Below are 19,518 nucleotides of genomic sequence, written 5' to 3' on the forward strand. Positions count from 1 at the left end.
TCTTGCATTGTGATATTGGCTATCTCTGTTTCCTTTGGAACATTCTTTTTCATTTATCATACTTGGCTAATGTCACTTTATTGTACTACTTGTTTATCTTTTAATAAAGCTTTCAAACAGAAAAAGAAATAAAGGTACAATCCCTGTAGGCCGCTGTGAATGTAATATTACACTTACCTTTGATACACCAACTGGAATTGCATTTGTAGCCTCACGTAACACATATTTCATTTGTGGAAATAAGGGATACCACCGTCTACCATTGGGATGGTTGGGAACGTGTTATATAGCTTTTGTATTACCACCTGTATTTATTGCTCCTCCCATGTATCACAATGATTATGTTTTGTACCATGATTTCATATTGAATAGAGTGAAACGAACAATAGATTTTGATGAAATAGACCAGACTGATACCACATTACAACAATATGTAGATTTCAATTTGGGGTTATTTTCATTCGTAGGAGCTGCACTAAATAGCAGGAAGATAAGGCGGCTTACACGTGTGGTGGAAGCCGTCGCTAATGAAACTGCCTCTGCTTTAGGGAATATTACTGAGGAATTACAAATTACCAGAATTGTAGCGCTCCAGAATCGAATGGTTCTAGATGTGATACTAGCTGATAGAGGTGGAGCATGCCACGTCATCGGAAGTAGTTGTTGCGTTTACGTACCAGATAACTCACCTTCTGTATATGATTCGATTACAAAATTACATAAAATAGCTGCTGAGATCCATCCAGAAAATGGAACATGGACCTTTTCTGGTTGGTTCTGGACCCTGCTTAGTACTTGGGGTTGGAAATTATTAACGATTCTCTGTGTTTTTATTGGAGTACTATTTTTCCTTTGTCTATGTATTCAATGTGTCCCTACATTATGTTCTGTATGTATCACAGCCTGTATTCCGTCCAAACGAGCTGTTGTTAAGCAAGAGAAACTGATCAATGATGAAGTATTGAAAATAATGGCTATTGACATTGAGGATGAACATTCTGACTACGTTCACTATGAGGTAGCTTTTGCTAAACGCTAAAAGGGCCGTCTGTCGTGTTTTTGCAGCTCCTGAGTTAGCGTTTAGCACAGCTACACGGTCTTTTCTGTTAACTTGACCAAAACGAACGGGGGCCATTTTGGCTCCCTCTGACTTCCGTTTCCTATGAACACGCTGCCTCGTGGTCAGTGTGCCCTTTTGTCCTTTCTCGATACCCATGGTCACTAGTCTGCTCGGCAACAGGCTATTTTTAGTACTGGTCAAGCGCACATGCGCATTACGCACCAATTGGTCACTCTTTAGGAATGTTTACACTAACTGACCAGTGCTGTTGAAACTCCTCCCACATGTTGGCCGTGTTCCAAAAATGACCTTATATGTACCTAAAATGTGTAACTTGTAACCGCCTATCTTTTTATTGCTAATAAACTGTATAAAAGAGGTCGCGCACCAATGTTCGGTGTGCTACTTCTTACATTACCGAAGGGTGCTGTAGGAATGTATCACCACCCCATGGGGTCTTAATAAACTTGTCTTTTACCTTTTCCAGTGTCCGTGCCAACTTCTATACTAAGGTGTTCGAGAGTTTAGCAGAGTATGTAGGCCTGATTTGAACCCAACACCACACCACCGCCAGCTCTAACGACATCACCCCCTCTCAAGTCCTCTGCGACTCCCTCGCCTCATTCTTCCATGATAAAATCGCCGACATTCATAACAGCTTTGACAACCAACCCGTAAACCAGTCCACCCCAATCACCTCCGAACCTGTACCTCCTCCGAATAACCTTTTCGACTGGAACCCAATCACCACAGAAGACACCATTCGCCTGATGAACTCCATCCACTCAGGATCCCCTACAGACCCATGCCCCCATCACATCTTCAACAAAGCAGACTCCATTATCGCACCCCATCTCCGAGATGTCATCAACTGCTCCCTTAACTCCGCCACATTCCCAGAAAGCTGGAAACACGCCGAACTCAGCGCCCTTCTGAAGAAACCCACAGCCGACCCCACCGAACTCAAAAACTACCTCCCCATCTCGCTCCTCCCATTCCCTGCCAAAGTCATTGAGAAAGCCATCAACAATCAGCTCGCCGCCTTCCTCGAAACCAACAAATCACTCGACTCCTCACAGTCTGGCTTCCGAGCCAAACACAGCACCGAGACCGCCCTCATCGCAGCAACAGACGACATTCGAACACTACTGGACAACGGAGACACAGTCGCCCTCATCCTCCTTGACCTCTCCGCAGCCTTCGACACAGTCTGCCATAGCACCCCGATACAACGCATCAGAAACATCGGAATTCAAGGAAAAGCATTGGACTGGATCATTTCGTTCCTCGCTGGAAGAACTCAGAGAGTCCGCCTCCCCCCTTTTAAGTCAAAGGCCACCGAAGTCATCTGCGGCATCCCGCAAGGATCATCACTCAGCCCCACCCTTTTCAACGTCTACATGAGCCCCCTCGCAACCATCGCACGTCAGCACAACCTCAACATCATCTCCTACGCTGATGACACTCAGCTGATCCTCTCACTCACCAAAGACCCAACCACCACCAAAAACAACCTACATGAAGGGATGAAAGAAGTAGCCGAATGGATGAAGCACAGCCGTCTGAAACTGAACTCGACAAAACGGAAGTCCTCATCTTAGGTTCATCCCCTTCCGCCTGGGACGACTCTTGGTGGCCAACGGCCCTAGGAAAAGCCCCCATACCGACGGACCACGCACGGAACCTGGGCATCATCCTGGACTCCTCACTCTCGATGACCAGACAAGTCAACGCCGTCTCATCTTCATGCTTCAACATCCTACGCATGCTCAAAAAAACATTTCGCTGGATCCCCACCAAGAGGGGGGGTCGGAACGAATCCTAAGCTTTTGTTTAAAACTCTCGTTTGGTCTTCAGACAGGGTCATGTCTGTCAAGTTCACTATTAGTGACTGTTCTTGCTCGTGCTGGGCTTGTCTGAGGACATGCTTCGTGTCATCACGTTGAGCTGCTGGTCTTCCCAGGTTAGATTTTTTCTTCTTCGTCCACGGGATTGATTTTGGCCTCTTGCTAAAAAAGGCTGCTGTTGATGTAAGTTTTCTGGACCTGGCATTTGTTGCTACACCATCTGTGGCAACTGGTGCATTCCCTGGTTGTAGGGGTTCATCCATCCAGCATACTGAGGTAGGTATGGTTGAAAAAATGGCACTTGGTTCCCATGTGGGTATGGTCTCTGCCACTTATTACCTCTCCGGGGGCGTTGGTAGCGGTAGTTGTTGCGGCCTCTCCTGGGAGTCAAGTCTTCAGAGCTCCCTTCTGAGGCATCTGAAGAGTTCCACCCTGTAGAGTCATTGTCTGAGCCTGGGTCTGGTGCTGTGTAATCTTCTTTAGAATATGGATGCATCCGTTCCTGGCTAAAGAAACAACTGACGTCAGCGCATAAGGGCTGCGTCTATGTAGCTACCGCAATGTCATCCCGGGGACCACGATGCCAACGACAAACGCGGAGTTGACCGCTGCCACCTTCCGATGTGCCGGGGTACTGCTGACGAAAAACTTTGCGGATCCAGTCTGCCACTTTTGGGTAATTGTAAGGTAAGCAATCTATAACTAACTGTTTCTTTCAGATGTAAGTTTTCCATAATATTAGTAAAAGTATTTTGTAGGTGTGAGTTGAATGTGGTTTGGTGTTGTGCAGTGCTATGAGATGCCAGACAGATTCAAAGAACACAATTAGGTTATCAACACAAACCTAACTCTAGCATCCTTCCATCACAAATAAAGAAGACTCCCGTAAACAAATGTGAAACATAATTGATATTCCTTCATTTCTGCAGAAGGCACTTGCTTGAGCTAAGAAAGCATCATTTAGTGTACTCACTTCAATGTGCCTGCCAGTCAATGATGAAACACATTAACATATAAGTGAGCCCAAACTATTGGAGTTTCTGCAATGCTGAGTTTAACACCTTCGCTGCGGCGGCTATTCCGCCGCAGCGCTAAGGGGGCGGGGGCGCGCACCTCTCACACGCTGGTGACGGAACCGCTCCGTCACCAGCCTCGGGTGAGCTGTGCTGATGACGGAGCGGTTCCGTCATGGCCCCGCCCGCTCAATAGAACGCGCTGCGCTGCGCAGGCGCGAAATCAGCGCCGCGCAGGCGCGTCGGGCGGGCCATGACGGAACCGCTCCTTCATCAGCACAGCGCCACCGCGGCTGATGACGGAGCGGTTCCGTCATCAGCGTCGAAAAGGTTAAAGAGTTAGTCACTTGCTGTTGAGATCTTTCTGGGATCAGGAATCTGACTTTGTTATTGTTGACCTTCAAAAATAATGATTATCTGATAATAGCTTTGCAAGAAACATGAGAAATTGTGATGACTGATTATATGGCTTATAGCATGCTTGCTATTAAGGGACAATATAGATGCCCTGCAGGGGGTTAGCATTTTTAGTTTCAGTTAAACAGAATATAAAGGTTAAACAAATTACTACTGATTCCCATAATTTTTTTAATTATTACAATTTCAGGTCAGAAGAGAAGCAAGGACATTTGAGTGAAAATTGTTGACATAGATTTAATAATAGTTAATACTTATTTGGGTGCAGCAAATGGCTGGGGTAGCTCACAAAGGCGGCAAGTCTTTGAAGCTTCACCTTCGTGAACTCAGCACATCCTGGGGGAGGAGGCATGGCACATCGTCCCAGGATGTGCTTTGTTTCAGGACCCTGAGAGCGGCAGACTCTCTACCCAGGGGTCCAGAAACATGTCTGGTGGCGGCGGCAGTTGGCAAGCAGACACTCAGCGAGTACACTAGAGTTAGGTTGTTTTTCAGGGGGCATCTCTAAGATGCTCTCTGAGTGCATTTTTTAAATTAAATCCCACACTGGCATCAGTGTGGGTTTAATGTGCTAAGAAGTTTGATACCAAACTTTCCAGTTTTTAGTACAGCCATAATGGTGCTGTGGAGTTCGCAATGACAAACTCCCAGACCATATACTCTTTATGGCATGACTGCACTTACAATGTCTAAGAATTGACTTAGACACTGTAGCGGTACAGGGCTCATGCACCAGTACCCTTCCCACTGTGTAGTGCATCTAGCTAGAAGGGTGGCTGATCTATGCCTGGGTAGTGGATTGTAGGCATGGCACACAGGGATTTGTGCCTTGTCGACTCTTCACTTTGCTCTGCACCAAAACATGCAGCCTGCAAAAATAAAAGGGGTCTGGGGGGTGGGGAAGAGAGAGAGAGAGAGAGTGTGTGTGTGTGTGTATAGGTAGATAGGTAGGTAGGTACAGGGCCTCTAAGGGTGGCACAATAAGTGGAGCAGCCCTTAAAGGCTGCCCTTGGTACCTATTTCAATGGACTTACATGTGGCCAGAGAATAGCTAATTGGGTTTTGCAACAGTACAGTTTAGGGAAAGAACATAGGCCCTGGGTACCTGGTTGGTAGGAACCCAGGGCACAATCAGTCAAAGTACATCAACATTAGGGAAAAGGTGGGGGGCGACCATGCATAAAGGGGCACTTTCCTACACACCAGCCCTCAAAGTTCGACTCTGTGTCTCTTTTTGAATTGCTGAGGGGTAGGAACCCTTCTACAAATGTGTGCCTGAGTTGGATGGGAAGATGTTCATGTAAGAAAAGGAGGGGAGAAATTCAGGAGACCTGTTGTAATTGACAAACGTTGTGGTAATGCGGTGAGAGTCAATGGAAAGAACTGGTGGAACATTGGGAAGGAGGTGAAGTGCAAGCGTGAACTAAGTATACGGACACCGCATTTCCATTTGTTTGTCGAACCAAAGGGCCACGGTGTTCTCAGTCGTTATAGTTCTATGGGTGTCAATAACGAGGTCAGCCAGGCTGAGGGTACGTAGAAGTGTCCGCGTTAAGGTATTACCTATTAGATTCAGATGAGTTTCCTGTCTATTGTTTTCCTGTTGTTTGCCTTGTTTTGTGTTTTTGTCATTTATGAATATTTATTTTTTTCAGAACTGCACGGTTTACAATTTTAATTGCTATTGTTTTCATTTGTTAAAAAGTAATGTAAAAGTCTGAGTCATTCCTGCATTAACCATGGAAGAATTATTTATTGCTCCTTGGAATGCGGCTGCACACAGGAGAGCCATGAGCTGTGTGCTGGCTGCGTCACAGCCCCGTTTTATTTAAAATAAACGTGAACACAATTTCTGTGCCCACGTTTTTTGATTGCAACAAATTTATCACAAGCATATATTCTTTGTTATTTAACACATTTGTTATTTAGAAAGCCCTATTATTGTAGTTAAACTTGGGAAGGGCACTTGTCTCTATTTCGTAGATGCCAACATTTTAGAAGAAGAAAGTGTGAGATTTAAAAATCATCTGTAGATTGTATTTCTCTAATTCACTTCAATAGAATCAGAGCCAATTTCAGTAGTGAGCCAGCTAAAATAAAGCACTTTTAGCAGGAAGAACCTGGAGCCTTCCCTATTGCTGCTGCGTGTGTTGTTTACATGCTGGCTCCAGCCCACACCGGGTCCTGGGCTATTTTTGAACATGGTCTGTCCCGGAAGTGCCTCGCTGGTCACGAGCTCGTGCGTCACAGGCCAGTTTAAAGAAACTCACCAACGAACAATTGCAAATGCGTCACTAATGTCATGTCAGTTGAGATATCACTGCGCGGGGAGGAGGGGCGGGGCTCAGAATGAGCGTCTGTGTTAACCAATAGGCGAGAAGGCGTACTCTCTCCGACGGACAAACATCCAATCGTTGACATTTTAACGTGGGACTATTTCGTCAAGCGGAGGGAGCGAGAAGTCTATAAAAGTGAGTTTGACCCTAATGAGAAAGAATGTGACTGACGGCTTGAGGGGCAGATTGTGCGGGTGGAGACTGAAGAGTTAGGTTTGATGGCTCTTTGCGGGGCGGCCGGTAAGATGGCGGCGGTTGGTGGGTCCTCCAAAGTGTAAGGGTCTTCGGGGTCGGCTGGAGGACCGCAGGGCTGCGGAGTTAGCTGGGTGGGTCGTTCTGTGCGTCGGCAGGGTGATCCTCGCGTGGGCCTCGGCAGGAGTGGGGGCGGGGGCAATCTTGTATAATGACGACAGCTCCACTTAAAGTTCTTAACTCAAGAGCCCGTGGTGCGCCCTTTTAGTCTCCTGGGGTCAAGTCGTTTGAGTGACAGCCGGGTACGTGGCGGAGGGTCGCGTGACTGGCGGCTCGCGGTACTGTGACGTGGGGGTCGGTCGGGCGGTGACGGAAGGCCGTGTGACGAGCGTGTGTGGCTCGCGGGTATGATGGCTAGGTGAACGGTGGCTTCGCGGTGTGAATGAGCAGCGCGACTGGGGGCTCCGTGGTATTTGGCGGTACGGAGTATCGTGTGACCGGGGCTGGTGTGATTGGGGGGTACGGAGGGTGGTGTGACCGGGGTAGGGCGAGTACGAGGGCCGTGTGACTGTCTGCTCCGGGGTAGGGCGGGTCGTGTGGCTGGAGGTTCCCGGGTATCGCGTCGGGTACGGTGGTAGGGCTGGACCGGAGGGTGGTATGATTGGCGGGTAGGGAGGGTGGTGTGACCGGGGTAGGGCGGGTACGGAGGGTCGTGCGGCTGGAGGCCCCCGGGTTTTGCGGCGCGTACGAGGGGCGTGTGACCGGGGGTAGGCCTGGAACGGAGGGTGGTGTGACCAGGGGTAGGGCGGGTACGAGGGTCGTGTGACTGGACGGTTCCGGGGTATTGCGGTGGGTTTTGTGACCGGCGGGTCTGGATGGTCATGGTCTGCGCGGGCGGTGTTGTAAGATGGCGCCGCCGCCGCCATCTTGTGCAGCCCTGGCTCGCAGGGAAGGGGCTGGTACGCCAGGGAGTGTGGGGGGGCTCCAAGCCCAGCACGGACCGTCCGACCCGACCTCCGCCCTGGACCGGCGGACAAACACGGGACCCTTCTCAAGAGCCTCGAAGGCCACTGATGCATGGACTGACAGAGGCCGCAGCCGTGGCCCATGTGACTGATGGAGATGGACATGTTCATGGCGGCCGCCCTGGGGTATTGTGGCATGCCGTCTGCTGATTCCCTCTCATTCCGCCATTTGACACTGAAAGGGGGAGGGGGTGGGAACCGCTTTCCAGAAAGATATTCACCTGACATTTGCCGTTTGCACGACTCTTAACGTGATCAGGCAATGTTGGGAGACTGACCATCATCGTAGTAGAAGGTTGCACACTGGTGAATCCCGGACTAGCTACTAAAAAAGACCATTAAAACATGGACGTGCTCGTTGCCCTCAGAGTCCGGACCCGATAAAACACTTGAACAAGATAAGTTCTCTTGTGTAGCTTTCAGCACCCACCAAGCATGCATCTTTTCGAAAAATGCAATGTTTAGACGCAGTGTCTCGCGTTGTTTGCCCCTGCTATGTAACAGGTTGCCTGTTCTTCTACCTGCTTCCACATTTCCCCAGATCCCTTCACCCTAATCGGTCTCCATAAATATCCCGACAATGTCGTTGGTCCTCCCTTTTGGCTATCTAGGGCGATTAAAGGGAATAGAAACAGAACGGATATGACTAAAGGGTACTCCACCTGCCATGTTTCTTGTATAAAATGTGCACATTCCTTTACTAATATTTCATGTTTTCAGGACTGAAATGGCTTCTTTGACAATAAAGAAATAAAAACAAATTGAATGTTTAACTATTTCACGTTTGCGTGTATTATGTACTTAAATGTGGCTGGCAATGCCAGTTGATATTAACAGTTTTTTTTTCTTTCTTGGTTCCAGCAGCTCTGGTATTTCAGGTCTGCCAGAAAAGCAGCGTGTAAAAGGTCAGGTTACTCGCCATTTGAATCCAGTTGTGCACATAGGGGCAGGGGATTCTTCTGGGAGTATTTTCCATATGGATTATTAAAGGTAAAGCACTCTGCTTTCTCGCCCACTCCATCTCTTAGCACCGGCTCAAGTGTTAATTGCAACTCTTTTCTTTTTTGGTTCAATTAGTTGGAATGTATCGCTCCTCCATGAGTCGGTGCACAGGTGTGCCGTCATTAAACTACCACTCTGGTAATCTCGTTGAATCATTTAGTAGAAGTTGTCGAGTGCTATTGGATACATCTTCCATGATTAACGAACCGAGACAGGTAAAAATAAATCCTCTTTGACCATTCATACTACTGTACACTAAGAAGCTGCTGCAAGCTTTCACTTTTTTCCTTCACTCAGTTTTTAGGCTTCAGTTCGCAACATGTAAGGTAAGCACGCCCTTCAAAGGCTACATATAAGATGCCGAAGCACGAAAGGCTTGAACTGAAACTCCCGAAGCCAGTTGAATGAGTAAAACCTGCCCAGGCCAATTCAAATGTTTACTGCCAAATTATGCAGGAATGCGTTAATCTCAGTTTGCATTGACTGATCTTCAACTGCACCTTATCTGCCATTTTCAGTGTTGTTTTTGCCAATTACATGGTTGTAGAATTACCTATTTTCACCGCATAATTAATGCTTATTTTACCCTTAAAGTTTCTAGACCACAAGGTAATAAAATGGCACCTAGTTATTCAGCCAAACGCTTTATGCGAAAGTTAGCAGGTCTTTCAGTTGCTTACTGGTGTATTTGGATATTGAACTGCCACGATGCGATCAACCCTTTCACCAGACAAGTATGGGTTAAATATTAGAAAGTTATGCACGTCGTACGTTAATCTTTTTATTACCAGAACCTCTTCAATTGTGCCCCCCCCTCCCCCCCCCCATCCTTGGCTATCACGGTTGCCGCAGTGCCAGTGTGCATATAGTCTTAAGGCTGCCGTGGTTCCCACTACTCCATGATCTGTAGTTAATGGTTTTCTAGCCCGGTCAAGTTCGAGCTTTCTTTTTAATGGGTGGGTGGTCCTACAGTAACCTAGACCTAGTGGTAGGTAGTAATTGTTGAAGTGGGCAAGGCACCTAGTGGTAGGCGTCCGTTTGCAAAGAGCCGCCTGAAGTTACTGCCGATGGTAACCGTTCGAGAGCGGAATGACTTGTCAGGAGGACGTCATCAACGATATACGATCGTTTTAAAGCATCCAGAAACGCTGCTTGCGTTCAGTGCAGAAATCGAGACGACTAGGCTGCATACGTGGCTATTTGAGGCCCTGGTATGATAGCAAAGTAATCATTATACAGAACCATTTCCACAAAAAATATAACTGGTATTTGGGGTGATCTTTCAGTCAATCCCGTACCTTAACTAGCCACAGGCATTTTGATCGAATTCAAAGATATAGGTATGGTATTAATGGACAATTAAACTCCAATAACTATCTAATTGCTGTGTTCTGTCAGCAATTAATAAAAAATGCACATTTGTGAGCTTCGAAGGGACAAACTGCAAGCGCATGCGGGTTTAAAAAAAATAGATCATTTATAGAGCGCCTGGCTACACATAGAACAGTGTGTCCCCGCGCTAATCACTGATACATTTGAATTTGGTTTGAATGTAATCTCATTTGCATTGGACTATTCAAAACTGAAGCCATTTAATTGAAGCTGTCACGTTTTATTGGTATCAGGGGGATTTAGTTGAAATTGAAAGTGGCAACTTTATAGATATTTTTGGGTTACTTTTATGATTGTCTACGCGTACCGTTGCTTCCAGCTGCATTCACGATTATAATATATTACTATATTTTGGAGTGGGTTGGGGGTATTGCAAAAACTCGTGTGCCATTTTTCAGAGATGACTTCTACCACCAAATTGGCCAAGAGGATGCACATGAACGAGCAAACATCAAGTGTTCTGGTGAGTTAAGCCACTTTTACTCAATGCAAATAGTAATGGGATACACAAGAAGGCTATTGATAAAATTAAGTGGGTGAGGGTGACTACCATAAATGGGTCAATGAGTATTGGCAGTGTGCGTAACTGCATCCTATAGGAGTGCTTTACTAAAGCACGTAAGATCAGACATGCATTCGAAACAGTTACGCTTGTGATGTAAAGTGAACAATATAATGTAAAAATTAAAATGACTCCTGACTATTAAGCTTCTGCGACATGATAGATGTGTAATATGTCAAGGAATACCTAGGATCTCCCCAGCTAATATTATCCATCTAAACCGACACCAAGCTGTACATGAGTTGATTCGCAGTAATATAGGTTATTCGGCCAGTAAAAATATTTATAGATTAGGAGGAAGAGCCTACTAAAAAACCCATAGGTTTGTGGCAGTCACCCACTAAATAGTGGCATGCTTCACCTTGGGGCTGCTGGCGCAGACCAAGACACGCAGGCGCACCTTTTTTGTTTGAAGAATTTTTTTTATGGAAGGGACCCTATATGGAGTGAAAAAAATCTTGCTTAAATTGGGCCACCATTGACCAGATTGAAAGATTACGAATTTGTTTCCATTACCCTATCTGATGGTATCCAAATGTTTCAGCCTCTAACAATTGCCTCCATGGGTCACAGGCATTCGTAAGGACACGTAGCACAGTTTCACAAGTGCTGTTCCTACCTCCGGGTAAGAGTTGGAATGTCCCCCTGTAGTCGCACTTCCCTCAAGTAGCGACGTTGCTGTCCACGCCACTCTGCACACCTGTTTCTTTGTATTGCCTAGGTCCCAGTTTCTGGCAGAGTTAAATTACCTAACTTCTTACGGGTGGGGTTCTTTTGGGAAGGTTCGATACGGAAATTGCTTTTACAGTCACATAGCTCTGATGAGGTTCTATTTAATCCAGAAAGTCCTCCTGTTCATAGGAGCCCTTAACTGCAAATAAAGCATTTTTTAAAGATTCGTGACACAACTGTGTATCGATTATCTCTGTGGTGCCAATATGCAGCTTTAAGTGAGTTGGAAATGGGCCTATCCTGATCCTGGGCAGAGTACTTCAATCTGTGGGGGGCACAACATCATCTTGAGGGGGGGGTGCACGCTCCACCTTAAAATCTTGCCGTCCCATGTCTTAAGTACATTCGTGACGTGCCATACTCTTGTAATTAAAAAAAAAAAACGTCCTGCTGTCTTCAGCTCTCTCGGGGGACTCTTGACATTGTGATGGGGTCTGGTCCAAACCTGCCTCTCAGACACTGACGTGCAGGCAGGTGCTCAACGCCCATTAAGCTCAAAGGCATTTAGCATCCCCCCTCCCCGACAGCTTTCTGGGCACACACACAGCCGCTCCGAATACTTCTCGGGCCTGTAAAAGACCATTTGCTTGTTAATGACGCCTTTGTTCTTATTTCACAACTTCTTATAGCGCCTTCATCTCCACTCTGCCCATAGATGGGATAATCAGGCCCCCTATCCCCCAAGAAATTTGGCCCTAGTTGTGCCTCTGCCTGCAGGGCCCATTAGATGACCTTGTGTTAAGACATGACAGCAATTCCGAATGGTAAGAAAAGGTGCTCTCCTCTGCACAAAAACTAAACACATGCATACACAAAGAGCCTGCCTGTTTTCTATTTAAGTAAATTGCTAAATGAGTTATTTTGTGCCTCACCTCTTGATCAAATGGCTAAGATATAGAAATCTGTAAATACAGATCAGAGCCCAGTGGATGAAAACACTCGGGTGCTCACTAGATTTTTAACCACCGCCATTGAACAAGTTTGTGCATTGTTTTGCTACTGAATTGTGACTGAAAAGGTGCAGCTCTCCTAGCGCAGTTACATGATGAAAATGTACTTCTGGGTATGTTTCGGACTGCTGTAGCTGACCCATTCTTTATCTCAAATTTCGTTGATCCCATAGTCACATGTTCGATTCCCTATAGGTCAACTCAGCCATACATGTTTCTGAGGTCAATAAAATGGAAGCTGTTTAGTTGAGTACCAAAGACTTTGTCAAAGGCCATGTGACGTCTCTTCCTGTATAGTCACGGGTAAAAGTTCTGGTGGTCTGGATTTTGCCCTCAAAGCAGATCTAAGAGGTATGCTACAGCTGCGCAACATGCACACCCAAGTCATTTTAGCAGAGGACAATGGTGACTGCCAACTTTTTTCAATGAGGTATTCAGAATTGTGTACAACCTTTCAATCACCAAAGCACTGCTGGATGTTTGTAGTACAGCTGGAGGGCTGACCGGGCAAAAACTGATAGTAGCCATTATAGTAACTGCCCTTTATGGTCCCATTGGAAGCAACAGAAGCCCCTATATGTAGATGGCAGAGGAAGGCCTGGTGATGGAGTACCCAGAGGCTACAGCCAGGCCTTCTGGGGGAGAGCGGTCTACTACTAGTTGGTCACAGGCGTTGAGCACTTGAATGTATGTAGATTCAGTCAGGAGTGAAATGAAACCTTTACTTCAACGTGCATTATCTGTGGTAGTAACTAAGGGCCAAATGTATGAACACGTTTTCCCATAAACACAGAATGGGTAAAACCCTTTGATACATCTGGCCGTAAGAAAGGCTGGTCAGTAAGGAGCTCCACAAGCGATACAGTTAAGACATTTAAGCAGTGGCATCTTTCTACCATGAGATAAGACATTTCCTTTTTTGTGATAAGTTAGTTGGAGGTTCACTCACAAAGTTAGTCTTGCAATGGGGGTGGTGCTAAGCCTAGTTTGTTCAACAGCACTTCTGTTTTTAGATAAAGCTAAAGAGAGTCAAAATACCTGGTAGCACTGCTGTATTATATGTTCTTCCAGAGGAATGTGCATTTGGAGGCATAGCTTTTCAATAATGTTAGGGACGTTTTAGTCTGAGATTTCCTAACCAGCATCAAGGTTTACCCAACTAAAAAGATAGGGCAAGCTGGAGCTCTTAGACAGTGGTAACCGGTAGGGTTAGGAGCATGCATTTTAAGTTATTTAGAACAGTATGCCCAGTCAGCATTGGAGCTCAGTGAGATAGTCTTGACTATGTTGTCCACTGTAGTCCAGTTCCTGTTTACAGCAATGTAGGGCAGAAAGGCCACGGAGGGCAAGCTAGTATAACCCAAACTTAACATCAACAGACCAGGCTTAGGTGAGCAGCGGCAGCAGAGTTTTTAGTTGCCCAGGCACAGCAACAAAACACTTGTTGAAAGATTGCGGAATCGGGGAAAGCAGGCTAGATAAAAGCATCAATTTGTAGAAAAAGATGCAGAATACGAACAACATGCATCTAAACCTCCAGGAAGGGAAAGTTTGGAACTTCATGAATCATAAAACCGGTGTACTTCATGGTGATCTATATAGCAAATCCAACGATATGAACATTATGTTCAAGGATTAATGTCCTTAACGACTTTGTATTTTGTTTTGTTCTACTGAGATGTATAATGCCAATTGTTAAGCTTCAAGCAGTAAAGTTTTGAGCTAGTGTTTCTAAGTGGCTGTGGATGTAGTAGGTTCAACCAGTTATTTGCCAGATATGGTATGGGATATGCAGATGGCGGTCCATTATGTAATTTACCAGATTCCAGAAATTTCTGAGAGGTGGTGGGAAGGCCCAACATCTAAAAAAAAAAATCAGCTGAGGGGCTGCAACCTAAAAAAAGTTTAAAGACCTCTGCCATAGACCATGGAGGCCAATGTCTGATCAACTCGGGGGTATACCAGATCCTCCAATAAAGTATGGGGCACAATGCCAATCTGTCATAAGCTGGACTTTGGGGTCAGAATCACAAGTGGAAGCAAAGAAGGACATGCAGGTAGACATCAGCAGCTGATGCATAAAGCAATTTTCTCCCCCCTTCCGGTCCCTCCTAGATGCCCCTTCAATTGAGCACCATAGGCAGGTGTCTCCAAGGCCATACGGTCTGAATCGCTGGCAGGATGGGGTGATGCTGTTAGCTTCCACAACTTGTTTGTATTTATTAGTTGCTGCATAATGTTAGTTTCTGCATGTGAGCTTACCACCTCTGTTGTTCAGAGTGACGCTTCAATACACAAATGTTCACACACCCACATTCTAACGAGGCCCCTGCTAGAGAAAGGTGTGTCCTATTCGAAAACACAGGATTCAGCACCATGTGCTTAATTTTACTCAAATTGATCTCCAGTCCCCTCAGCTGGCTGAAGCATCAAACTGATGGAGATGCTTCTGAAGTCTCATTGGGGGTTAGAATAGTAATCCGGGATCATCGGCAAACGTGAGGGAAGGAGAACACTCGTTTGCTAATCTGGGTGTGGCATTTTCACACTGGTCCACTAATTTTAACAAGTCCATTAATTTAGAGTGAAGAGCGTGGGTACTGACACGCACCCCTGTCTATTTCCCTCTAGTTACAATGAAGGGATCAGTCTGTTCACCTGTGCAAATGACTTCGCATCCTCGGCTCAAAGTACCTGCCAAAGCTTTTATCCTCTGGCTGATAAGATTTCCCCAGGCCCCAACTGTCTCCCCATGTTGTGTCACTGAACACCATTTTCTATATATAAACTAGAGAAGTGAGCCACCCAAGCTTCAGCTGCAATGTTATTTTCTATGGTGCGGAATCCATCTCTGCAGCCTGTTACCAAGATCCAGAAGGAACATTGGTCTTTTGCTTTGGAAGCGTTTAGGAGGGCCACCCAAGTTTCCTGCTCTCATTTATTTTTTGGGCCCTTGCAAGCTTATATCACTGTCTGGTGGCCTGAATCATTGGTCTGTTACTCTGTCTGATCACCACAATTGGCCGGCTTTGATTCCAGACACTATCATACCCAGGTTTGAAACGCTTCCTTTCTTCTAAGTGCCCTGTTTCAACAAAAAAAAAGTCTCAGATTCATGTACATCCGCGCGTGGGATTGAATAATCTCCCCAAATGACTAGGCTACTTCCCGCACAGATCAGTGGTATCAAACCCTCCATACATGTGGCAACCATCTTATGTATTTCACCGGTAGATTAAAACGGAGTAAAATTAAAATTAGTCTAAGGCTAGTAACTCGTAAGTCTTCTGTCAAAGGGCTCCCTGGGGTTTTATGTTGTACACTAATGGACTAACTTAGCCTGAGAGTCGGGCCATTGCGGTCACTGTCAGATCGTGTTAAATTGCCATATCCACTAAAAATGGTCAAAGCTTGATGTTAAACATGTCAATTAAGGTGGTATACACCCTATGAAATGTGATTGCCTATTTTATTAGAGACTGACCTGCCCTTATAGGCACAGATTTTATATAAGGTAGTTGCTTTGTACTGCTAAGGGTGACCGTTTCTTGATGGAGGGGATTTCCAACTGTGGTATGAACCAGCTAGCGTCCTCATCTGCTGTCAAGGCAAGTCTATCTATATACTCAGTGGTTCGAATTGACAATTAAAAAAGTCCACCATACTATTTTCCTTACTGTAGCTAAAAACTAAGTTTTCGTTCTAGTGATTTACAATAGATTCTGTTCCTGACAGATCTGTAGAATACATTATATATATATTTATGCGACGGCAGCCAAGACTAGGCATATTATGTCAGGGGCGGAATTTACTATAACCTCCAACAGGCCTGAAATGGTAGTTTTTACCCACAGTGTAAGTTCCACTGAAGGGCAACCCTCCTCTGGAGACGTGGCGGCCTTATAAAAATGCTAATATCCTACATGGTAGAGGGGCTGCAGAGACCATCGGCCACATGCATCAATGTTGCCGTTTGCGAATCCTTAATTGCGAAAATTAGGGAATCGCAATTAAGAATTCGCAAACGGCAATACATGACTAATTCGCTTTTTTTTTTAGCGATTTCTTATTTTTCCTTAATTGCGATTCACAATTTGCGAATCGCAATTAAGGAAACCCCTTCCCATTGATTCCTATGGGCCAAGAGGCCCATAGGAATCAATGGGAGGAAGGCATTTACAATTTACGATTTTCAATTTGTGAATCGCAAATTAAAAATGCAATTTCAAGGGTGCGGGGGGGGGTCCAAAGAACCCCTCCCTGCACCCCTGAAATTAAACTTAAATGCAATTTACACACACACACATGTCCCAAGGACCATCTCCTGATAGGAAATAGCAAGAGAAAGGCTAGCACCCGTGTGTGTGTTATGGTGAACAATAAGTTGAATGAGGCACATCCTTTAGCAGATGGATGTTAATTGCTATAGCCTGTAATTATAATGAATCTAATGGAGGTGGATGTGGCATTTACTAGCTCTTCAGTGTATCCAGCCCTGAAAAAGATGGCAAGTATGTGATAAATAACTTAAGTGCTATAATTGCCTAGTACTTTATTAGAGGGCGACATGGGTTTAATTTGAAAGTATCAAACCTAGTAAGATTTTTTTTGTTGCTTTTTGAATGCTCTGCAAATATTTTTGCTTTCAGCTGCATTCATGATTAAAATAAGACTTTACTCTTTTATTGTGTAGTATGGATTGGGGTATTGCAACGACTTTATCACATTTTTCAGAGAGCACTTCTACCACAAAATTGACCAAGAGGATGCACACGAAGAAGCTAATATCAGGTGTTTTGATGCCTAAAGCCAATTGATGTTCGAGATACAAACAGTATTTAAAACGCAAACAAGTGGGGCTATCATTCAATACCAGCTGTCGTACGAGTTTTACCGAAAGCAGTGGCACAACTAGATCTTGAATGTCAATGACCACCTCTAAAGATATATGCATGCTTGAACGCTCGCAGAATTTGGAATGATCCTAAAAAGAGAATATTTGGACAAATAAAAGTGGACGCCAAGTAAGATTTGAGATCGCATCACCATGGAATGATACATTTTTAAAGTGGATGAGAGTTACAACCAGGAATGGATGCATGCGTGACTCAGCCTTACACAGGAGTGTATTTCTGTTTTGCTACTTGACCCCTCAGAATATTTACATCTCTGGAACATGAAAGGTACTGAGCCCTAGGAAATGAGGTAATGTTAATGGCAGGTAAACAAAATCCATCATTGCTGAATGTTGTGATTGTCGCCAATGTGATGACAAAATTGCTATCCATGCAAGAGTGTCTTTTTCCCTGAGTGCGTGTTTGTGAAGTTGCTAATCATAATACGTATTTTTTTTATTTCAAATCATTTTTATTGAAATAGGAAACAAAAGTAAAGAACAATACAGTAAGTCTTCCGTTACAGAAATGGTTCGATGAGTTTATTAAGGAACAATTACACAAATCTAAATAAAATAAAATCACATGTTGCTTGCATAGTCGACATATAAACACATACATAATGCATGGGAGCAGAGGTTGAAGTCATTAGGGATATCGCTACAGGTGCACTTAATTGTTGTATCTAAACCATCAGAGGGGCTTGACCCTTGCTCACATTCTAACAAAAGCTGTTCTGAGTACATGATAGCCCCTATTATCTCAAGGTGCATCATAGTGAAAGGAAGATATGTCTAATGATTTCCATAATTTCTTATTAAAAGGCCTCCATGTAGACTCTTGCAGTGCCGGGTTATTAGCACCTCTCAGAAATGAAAGCCATTCCTGCCAGATTTTAAAGTTTACCTCTGCCGCATTCTTCCATTTGCATAAAATCACTTTACATGCAAGCGTTAGCATTAAGTCTAAAAGCTGACGATCCTGATCAGATGGTAACTGTGGTTCAAGCGCTCCCAGAATGACATAAACAAAGTCCTTTGCAGGCCTTATTTTGAAAACGTGGTTAATGCAGTCAAATATTTTTCCCCAATATATTTTTAGAGAAGGGCAATTGAATAGCATATGTGCGAGGTCACCAGAGCCTCAATGACAGTTCCAACATGTAGGTGTATTGTAAACACTTCTATTTCCGAAATAACGTCCCCCCCTTTTCTTTTTTTTTTTTTTTTTTTTTTCTCCTCCATCTCATCTGGATATCCAAATCATTACAGCGCGGGGATGCCTTCGGGTCACCAGGCGCTCTACAAGTCGTTAAAATAAATAAATAAAATAAATTAGGTTACATTTAAAAAGCTTTTCCGGGGTCCAAAATGCCCTATTTATAAGCATATATTTTGTCTGAAATAGGATGGGAGACACTTTGTGGGCTAGAGCAGTATTATGTATCACTTCCCAGTCAAACCCTATCCCGGTAAGATTGGGTTCAGCTTCCCATTTCAATTCCACCTGTCTATGGGCTTTCTTAGGTAAGGGCAGTAACATTTTGTACACCTTAGAGACGAAGTGTCCCGCAGATATAAGTCGTGGAAGATGAGCTATTAGCCACGGTGTGTGGGGCGAGAAATTACGAGCTGTCAATATCGCCTTGATTTTTAGAAATTCGTAGAAATCCATAGGAGTGAGGTCATATTTCCTTTGTAGAATAGAACGGGAGCGGGTCTTTACCATCATATAGGTCCATTGCCATGTTAATGCCTTTCTTGGACCAAGTATCCCAATAGAGACTTTTGCCATTGTGCTTAAGATAGGGGTTTCTCCATAAGGACAAGTAAGATGATGTTTTAAATGTCATGTTTGTTTTGTGCGTTTGATCGAGTCTCAGCAAGGCTCGCTTAGTATTTAACATTATATATTTAGAGTGAGGTAGGTGTGACAGGTCCATGGTGAGCAAGGTTTCAAGAGGGACATGATCCGTAAGTGATTCCTCAATATTAACTCCTACTGGAGTGTAGGACGGAGATTTTATCAACCACTGAGCTCCCTGTTTACACAGGAAAGCTGTCTGATAGTTCCTGAACGAAGGAAGACCCAGGCC

At 44.8% G+C, this 19,518-nt stretch overlaps 1 long non-coding RNA gene across 8 annotated transcripts in view; it reads left to right on the forward strand.

Annotated features, from left to right (window-relative positions):
- Positions 1-6,793: 6,793 nt before the first annotated feature.
- LOC144817987 (uncharacterized) overlaps positions 6,794-19,518 on the forward strand; it is an 89,317-nt gene continuing 76,592 nt past the window's right edge. The window contains exons 1-4 of one of the 8 annotated variants that reach the window (XR_013607040.1): positions 6,832-7,517; positions 7,574-8,880; positions 8,968-9,107; positions 17,222-17,733. This is a non-coding gene — a long non-coding RNA (uncharacterized LOC144817987). Of the gene's footprint in view, positions 6,809-6,831; positions 7,518-7,573; positions 8,881-8,967; positions 9,108-17,221; positions 17,734-19,518 lie in introns of those variants that run through there. The other 7 variants (XR_013607068.1, XR_013607043.1, XR_013607060.1 and 4 more) reach the window with 7 other exon arrangements.

Source organism: Lissotriton helveticus, chromosome 1_1, assembly GCF_964261635.1.
Source record: "Lissotriton helveticus chromosome 1_1, aLisHel1.1, whole genome shotgun sequence".
Taxonomy (NCBI): domain Eukaryota; kingdom Metazoa; phylum Chordata; class Amphibia; order Caudata; family Salamandridae; genus Lissotriton; species Lissotriton helveticus.